Below are 8,528 nucleotides of genomic sequence, written 5' to 3' on the forward strand. Positions count from 1 at the left end.
GCCTCTGTGCCGGCACGGTCCAGTTGGTACTCACGAAAGCCATGTTTTAGCATGCCTGAAATTGTGCTCTGGCGCTGATACTGATTTTATATGCTACTAAACACTTCCAGACTCCAAAATGGGGTGGCTGCATGTGGACTGCTCATCGAGGAGTGTCCTGGGTTCATGCAGACTACTGAACCGTGCCTGGGAAATTGATTGATTGGGATGGAGCTGGTTTGCTTAGGCCAAAAACATGATGAGGAACATGCCGCTGTACCGACTGGGAAACTGTGGAGTCCAGGATGATTGTGGACACTATAACTGATGTGTACGGACATAGGCAATGTGCCTAGGCTCCTGCCACAGGAGCTGTACGTGGATGTTTGGTTGATCATATGTGATCTAACCAGATAATCAGTGTGGAGTATTTGGCAGTAATTTGGAGAGAGAGGTATTTGTTGTGGTGCTCTGAAGAGCTTTGTAGAAGGAACAACTCAGGAGCAGGGGTTCTGCTCATCTTGCAGGGGGCAGGGTGAACAAATGAATGGTATTTGCATTTATCAATTACATTTAAGTTTTCCCAACTGCCTTTGATGACACTGGACATCAACTGGCAGCAATCTGGACAGCACAAGTAGCAGGCTTGTGAGGAAAGCATAGCACATGTATAGTTGCTGTTTCATGTGACTAATTGCTGGACTAGCTGATTCCCACAGCCAGTTTGGGAACTTTGCTGCACTGAAAATACTGTCTTTTCAAGTACGCCAGTTAGGAAAACATTGAAATTGCACTTCACTGTGGGTTGCATTAAGGCACACAAAGGGCAAAAGCACAAGTATGGTGACACTTGGACAACAAAGGAAACTGCAGAAGTTGAGTAAACATGTTAACGGTTGGTAGCTGGCTTGTTAAAAATGATTGTATCCTTTGGGAGACCTGAAGGACTGAGCTGTGTCTATGCTGTCAGCCATTTACACGAGGGTCTCAGGCTTGTATTTCTCCCACTTGAGCCATCACTGCAGTATAGCATAAGAGCTGGGTTGCTAGCAGTGCTTCTTCCAGGCTCTGAGTGCTGCTGGGTAATTCTGGTATCACACCAAAGACTCGACCTGTGCTTGGACCTGGAGAAAGCAGCCGCTGCCCGCCAACACTGGTCCCCATGGCAGCCTCCAGCCTCACCTCTGACCAGGGCCCATCTTCGCCTGAGCCACAGAACCTGCCCCGGGGTGGGTGTTTGCACGTTTCCTTATGCAGAGCAGTGTGATAGCTGACAAGCCTTAACACTGTGTACAAAATCTAAATGGCCCACAGTGGCATCCTGCTCCTCAACAACATAAACCCATTTTAGGGCTCCCTTTTGTCTGTTGGATCGGCTCCTCACATATGTTGTGTTCTACACCTTGTTTTCATTTTCTCCTTTCAGGTGGTCGTGTTGTCCATACGCTATTCATAAATGCAGCCTAAAATAATTGAAAATATTTTAAGTTCAGTTCAAGTTGCGTATGCCTAAGAGCCATTTGCACATTTCTTTCTTTGTACAATAATAAGACTGTCCTGAGTAGACGACTTCTCATCTGTTGGCACACAGATATCCCACACACTAGTCTAATGTCTGAGGGCTTTTCAGTCATGGTCTTCAACTCCAAACATCAGTTCACTTGTAGTGCTACAATAATTAAACTCTCTTTTTCAAGATAACACTGCACAGCACTGTTTTAACTTGGCCTGGCCCCTAATTTGGTTGCTTAAAGGCATCCTGGGAGTCTCCATCAGCGAAAGAGGAGAATTTCTCATTCCCAGGGAAAGGGCTGAACTCCCGCTGCAGAGGATGGAAGTTTGACCTGGCACCACGGGTGGGTACAGAAGCAGTGAAAGCAGCCAGGCAGGGGCTGTGGGAATGCTTTGCACTCAGGTCAGATGAACTGGAGTGGGTGCCCATCATCTCTGCTGTGGGTCTAGACTTGGTGACCCTTTACTCGTCATGCATCTTAAGTAAAATGACTCCAAGTTACAAGAATTCTTTCAAATTAAGTGGTATAATCTAAATCAAAAGCACAGCAAGCATTGTGCTAATGTATAGTAATTCTGTTAGGGCAATAGAGTGACGTGAAAATACACATATTTAGCTTTTACATTTTAAAACCACACATTTTTCTTCCAGAGCTATATACTTATTGTAGAGTTAAGAAAGCATCAAGACTGCACTCCTCTCTCTGAACTCCACCTAGGCTGGGTGGGTCTGGCATCTTTGTATTTGCAGAGAGCAAATAACACAGTCCAGATTCTATTTGTGCAAGGGGATAGTGTTCAACTATAATAAAGGGGATCAAATGCATATGAATGTATTGTTCTGTATTAGGGGAAAGGCAAGTGTTTTAACCTGCTTCCCATAATTTTTTGAAATCTTAGTACCTGAACCTGTTGGAAATATTTGCATCAACAGCAAATATTTTCAATCATTTTAGCAAAAGAAAAATAACCCTTATGTAATGTTTTCTAGAGGACTGAACTGACACAGATCTGCCTGCTATTCTGATAAGATCCTAATCTTTTCTCACACGAGTAGTTTTATGCAGGTGTAACAATGACTTTTGGAACCTAAACTGCACTCCATCATAATAGATGTAGATCAATAAAACTATGTATGCCAAAACGACTTTTAGCACTGGCACTTGGATCTCTAATACTAAAGGACTTCAGGGGAAAAAAAGAAGCAGGGGCCAGTAGAGGGCTCTGTCTTTTCATGAATGCCCTGAAGAGCCAGAAAGATTTCAGGGAAAATTTACATGCCCGTTTCATTTTTTACTGAGGAAAGTCTCTCATAATTTTTTCTCAGTTGTGGCGCATGTTTTTAGTTAAGAGGGAACCCACAGTGTTCTAGCGTCTGATCCAGAGGGCTGCACTGGATTGCTAATGTGCAGTTTGACAGCTTGTTGTTATCTCTAATGCACACTCTCTTGTATTTTTAATTTGATTTAATACTGTAGTAAAAATGCACACTTCTGTACAGTGAGTTTTAGCTACCAGCCACATACTTTCTGTTAAGTAGCTCTTTTCGGGCTCCTTAAACTTTACCCCATGAGTTCACAGACATTTGTAACTAGAGCTTGAAATCATGGTGTGAACTTCCCATGAAGATGTCTGTGTGTATGCTTATTTCCTAAAAGTTTTGCTCCTGTAAGTCATGAGAATAAGGTCAATTGTAACAACTGTACGTTCAAGCTTTGTGTGCTTTTAAGTACATAACCATTCCACCTGCCACTTCAAGTTAATTGCTTACATCTGATATTGTTAGAGGGGTGCCACCTCCACTTCCATCAGCTCAACAACTTCTATGTTTCAGTCTCATGGAAATAATATTTTTATTCTCACCCACCAGAAGCATGACTTGATGATACTCTGTAACCTCTCCTCCCCCTTTTTTTTGGCTTCTTTCTTAAAATCTAGGTGTTCCCCCACCAGAAAAATGATCTGTTTAGTTTAACAAATAAAAACCCTCTTCTGTTGCTTAAGCAATTGAAACACCCCACCTTACTACCCTTAAAATACCAAGACTTGGTTCTCCAGCTAATATAAATTGTTATAGATTTTTGTATCATTTGAACTTCCTCCTATCTGGCAAAGAATAGGCTTCTCTTTTGGCCTTTCTTGCATGACAGCTATCGTACCCATCTTTATCTGGAAATGTTATGTCTTGCAGCAGTGTATTGGGGCCTCTTGAAGCAGCTCCATCACACCTTTCTAGGCTCTTTCTGGCCACTGTGCCAGCAAGAATAGAGACCGCACTGATATTTTATCAGCTACTCACTGCTGAAATTGTTTGTTGCTGGCATTTGTTTTCCTTTGTGTTCATTTCTCATGTGCAGAAAAAAAACCCAAAGTCGTTTTCTCTTTCAGCCTTTTACAGGAAGCCTGCAGTGCTCTTCTCCACACCTGTCTTCCAGTACTGTATCAACAACATAAAAATGTATTATTATTGCTTTCTTGGCATTGCCTTCTATTCGCACCACATGGACTTCTAGTGACTGTCACCTTCCTGCCTGAGGAACAGAGAAATAGAAAAGGTCCATGTCCCCCACACTCCAGCTGCACAGACAAAGCAAGTGTGTGCTGCTTGCCACCTCTGCAGCCTCTCACTTAATCAAACCTGAGGCAAGACGGAAGAGAGGAGTTTTGAAGAACATCCATTTGCTACAAACCAAACTTCAGTCTTCATCTGCAGGGGTTGCTGTTCCCATGGTGAAAGCTAACATAAATGGGTCCTTGCCTGCCAGAGGTATGGTAAGGACAGCAGAAAGTCTAACAACAAAAAGAACAGCTGGGAAAAAATAAGCATCCTAATTTTAAGGAGAGAGCTGACAGCGAAGAAAATAGATTGAGACTTTTATGAGTTTACGTTTGTGTCCAAATATGATGCTAATTTGGGAACTGTCATTTGTATGTGCAAGTAATTCCTTCTCTTAATTACATATAGCTGCATATTTAAGTACAATACTTAAAAATAATATGAAAACTAAGTTCCATAGGTACATTGGAAGATGAAAGAAAATTAAAAAAAAGAAAGCTAGTGTTATGTTTAAAAAGAAAAATGAGGCATTTTCTGTTTGTTTGGACAATCATCCTCAGTATAAATTGAAATTCTTTTAATTACTTGAATCTTTCTTGGTCCGTGTTCATCACAGGCACTTTCTGCAGTGCTGACTGAATCAGGACTAGGCTGAGCTTTGCTGTGTGTCTGTCTTCTGACTGCGGGGGTGGGCTGGGGGTGGCAGTTCATTGTTCTATGCACTAATTTCACCTGCAGAAGTTGCATTAGGGAAAACAGAGTTCTATGGAAATAATCTCCCTGGTGAGGAGCATGTTAGGATGATGCCTGTTGCTGCCTCGAGTTCGGCACAGTTTCTGTTGGGAAGAGAGGAGCAATTTTCCTCAGGCTGATCTGTTGAATCACCTGAAAAAGGAAAGTAAGAACAGTCACTACCCATTTTTGAAACTCCGCATCTGAGATTCAGCCTTCTTATTAAAACTGCAGTCGAGGGGGAGAAAAAGTACATGAATAATTTCTAAATTCTATCACCCTGATCATTTGTGGGAATGTGACTTGAATGTCTGTGGCTTGAGTCACATGTCCAGAACACTGGGAGGAAAAGGGAGGGGACCGAGGAGGATCTAACTGGAAATGAAATTGAGATTACTTTATATCATAGAATAGTTTAGGTTGGAAGGGACCTTTAAAGGTCATCTAGTCCAACCCCCTGCAATGAACAAGGGGATCTTCAACTAGATCAGGTTGCTCAGAGCCCCATCCAGCATGACCTTGAATACTTCCAAGGATGGGGCATCTACCACCTCTCTGGGCAACCACCTCTCCAGTGGTTCACCACCCTCATTGTAAAATATTTCTTCCTTATATGTAGTCTAAAACTACCCTCTTTTAGTTTAAAACCATTATGCCTTCTCCTGTTACTACAGGCCCTACTAAAAAGTTTGTCCCCGTATTTCTTATAAGCTCCCTTTAGGCATTAAAAGTTTGCAACAAGGTCTCCTGGAGCTTTCTCTTCTCCAAGATGAACAACTCCAACTCTCTCAGCCTGTCGTCATAGGAGAGGTTCTCCATCCCTCTGACCATTTTTGTGGCCTCCTCTGGACCTGCTTCCAACAGGTCCATGACCTTCCTGTGCTGAGGGCTCCAGAGCTGGACACAGCACTCCAGGTGGGGTCTCACCAGAGCAGAGTAGAGGGGCAGAATCACCTCCCTACACCTGCTGGCCACACTTCTTTTGATGAAGCCCAGAATATGCTTGGCCTGGGGTGCAAGCATACTTTGTCGGCTCATGTCCAGGTTTTCATCCATCATTACACCCAGGTCCCTCTTGGCAGGACCATCCCTCAATCCCTTCATCCCCAGCCTGTCTTGATACTGGGGGTTGCTCCAGCCCAGGTGCAGGACCTTGCACTTGGCCTTATTGAACCTCATGAAGTTCATCTGGGCTCACTTCTTGAGCTTGTGCAGGTCCCTCTAGATGGCATCCCATCTGTCAGGTGTGTCAGCCATGCCACTCAGCTTGGTGTCATCTGCAAACTTGTTGAAGATATTAAACAATATCAGCCCCAATACAGACCTCTGCAGGACACCACTCATCACTGATTTCCATCCGGACATAGAGCCATTGACCACTACACTCTGGATGTGACCATCCAACCAATTCCTTATTCACTGAACAGTCCATCCATCAAATCTATATCTCTCTAATTTAGAGAGAAGGATGTTGTAGGGGACTGCGTCAAACTCCTTACAGAAGTCCAGATAGATGACATCCATAGCTCTTCCCTAGTCCACTGATGTAGTCACTCCATAGATCACTCAGATCAAATATTTAGACTGCAAGTTTCTTATCAAAATGAGATGAAAAATCATGATGATGACATTGACAGCCAAGAAGAAAATTTCTATCAGTAGTATTTTGTAAAACTTACTTTTAAGCCAAAACAGAAAAATGGCATAACTGATCTACTTAGGTTTTTGTTTGGGTTGGGTTTTTTTCACTTGAACTAACATCCAATAACATAAAAATTAATTAAAAATGCAAAGTATCATATTGTAAATATATACTAGATAAACCATAGGGAGTTTGCTTGAAATGATAATCAACAATTAATATTTTCAGTGTTGGAAGACCCACTCATCTGTATTTGTCTGCCCTGCCCTAGTTTGTGAGTGATGCTATCAAAAAATGGGACAAATAATACAGCAACAAAGATTTTCAGGATCAGCAGTGTAGTCTTTGCAGCATCTCTAGAAATGTTTTTCTCTTCATAGAAAAATCTTATATTAAATATTAAAGTTCTTGATGATAACAGACTATTCTCATGTCTTCCCTTTTTCAGCTCTCTAGGGGTTTGGAGTGTTTTTTACCTTTTCAAAGGCAAAGATCTGAACAATATTACAAATATCATACTCTATGCCTTTTGTTAATGCTTCTGCCTTCAACAAGTATGGAATGAAAATGGGCAAGGGACTACCTGAGATCAATGTGATCATATGCTTCTTGTATTAAGTGGTTCGTTGTAGTAATCCTTTGAAATGGCTGTCTTGCCAATAAATAAATTAAAATAGAGAGGCTCAGCGTCTTGTGTTGGCAATCTTCTGCCCAGACAGTAAGGGCAGAGAGACTTGAGTTCCTCCTATGTCACTGTTACAGTGCCCTTGGTTATGGAGTGGATGGAGCATCTTAGGTCTGAGGCACTTGAGATGATGGATTACATACATTCCCCACTGCCTCCCTACAGCCATTTTTCACTAAAAAATTTTGAGCTTACCCAAAGGGCATAACTAAGTTGAAATTCAGGTCATCCTCTGTGTAAGGACATGAGTGGGCTCAGACCCTGTTTCCTCCTTGTACCCCTAAGTGGAAACCCTTGCGGTTTATGCAGGTGACAGTAGTTTTGTCTCAGGATTTTTTTTCATACATTGAAGACTCTCCAGAGTATTTTATGATGGGGGCTGATTTAACTCTAGGGTGTGATATTCAGCTGATCGCTACAGTGGAAGCGTTCATGAGTCTTTAGTGAGAACTGCAAATACTTGAGCCCTCCACAGAAGTCCCTCAAAAGAAAAGTCCGGATGGTAATTTAAAGGAAAACTAAATCATGAAGTTCCAGATTTTGTCTCAGAGGAATGACTGTGTTTTTGGCAAGAGTAATTTTGGAGTTTCTCTTCTTTGTGTGGTTAGTAGAATAGGTATATTTCTGAGCATTTTTATCAATAAAGCTGTTACGATGTCTGAAACTTCAGAGACAATGCTGCTTTTCTATTTTATCTCAGAGCTCTTGGGGGTTCCAAATGTTTTGCACATAAAAAGGAAAGGGAAAAATTATGTGGAACAATTTCTATGATGGTGAAAGTAGGTTTGAAGGCAAAATCTGTTTCAATTTTTCTCTTGTTGTGAGGCATTAAATGATTTATATCTGATCTAAAAATCAAAACCTTTCCAAATTGCCACCTCCTCTCTTTTCTTCTAAGTTCTTCTAATGATACATGCGTGCACCCTAGTAAGCAGAAAGTTGTGCTGGGAGAGGATTACCTGGGAAAGGATTGGGCGGATGTTAGGTGACCTCGAATAATCTCAGCTCCTTCCTCCTGTGCTCTAGACAGAAGTGGAGGCAGAGGTGCATTTATCTAGAACTACAGCATGTCCTACACTTTGCACTGAAAGGACTGAATTGCAGGGAATTATCAGTTCTTCTTTGCTGATACATGCCTGGAGTCTGGGACTGACTTGGCTTGTGTGCTCAGAGAGCAGTTGGTTCTCCCCTGCCTGCATTTTGATTTAGCAAAATTTGAGCTACATTCAGAAAATTCTTTTTAGAGCACAGTATAATGGCAACTTTAAAAATTAGCATGAATTTATACCTAGGTCGATCTTGCTAAGCCTATTGCTGTGCCCCAGCAATGAGGTTAGGCTTTACCTAAATTTTTACATTTGGAATTCACTGTTTTTGAGAGTGCTAAGGTATCACAGAGTCACTCGATAAGTGCTAAAGAG

Source organism: Phalacrocorax carbo, chromosome 2 (assembly GCF_963921805.1).
Source record: "Phalacrocorax carbo chromosome 2, bPhaCar2.1, whole genome shotgun sequence".
NCBI lineage: Eukaryota > Metazoa > Chordata > Aves > Suliformes > Phalacrocoracidae > Phalacrocorax > Phalacrocorax carbo.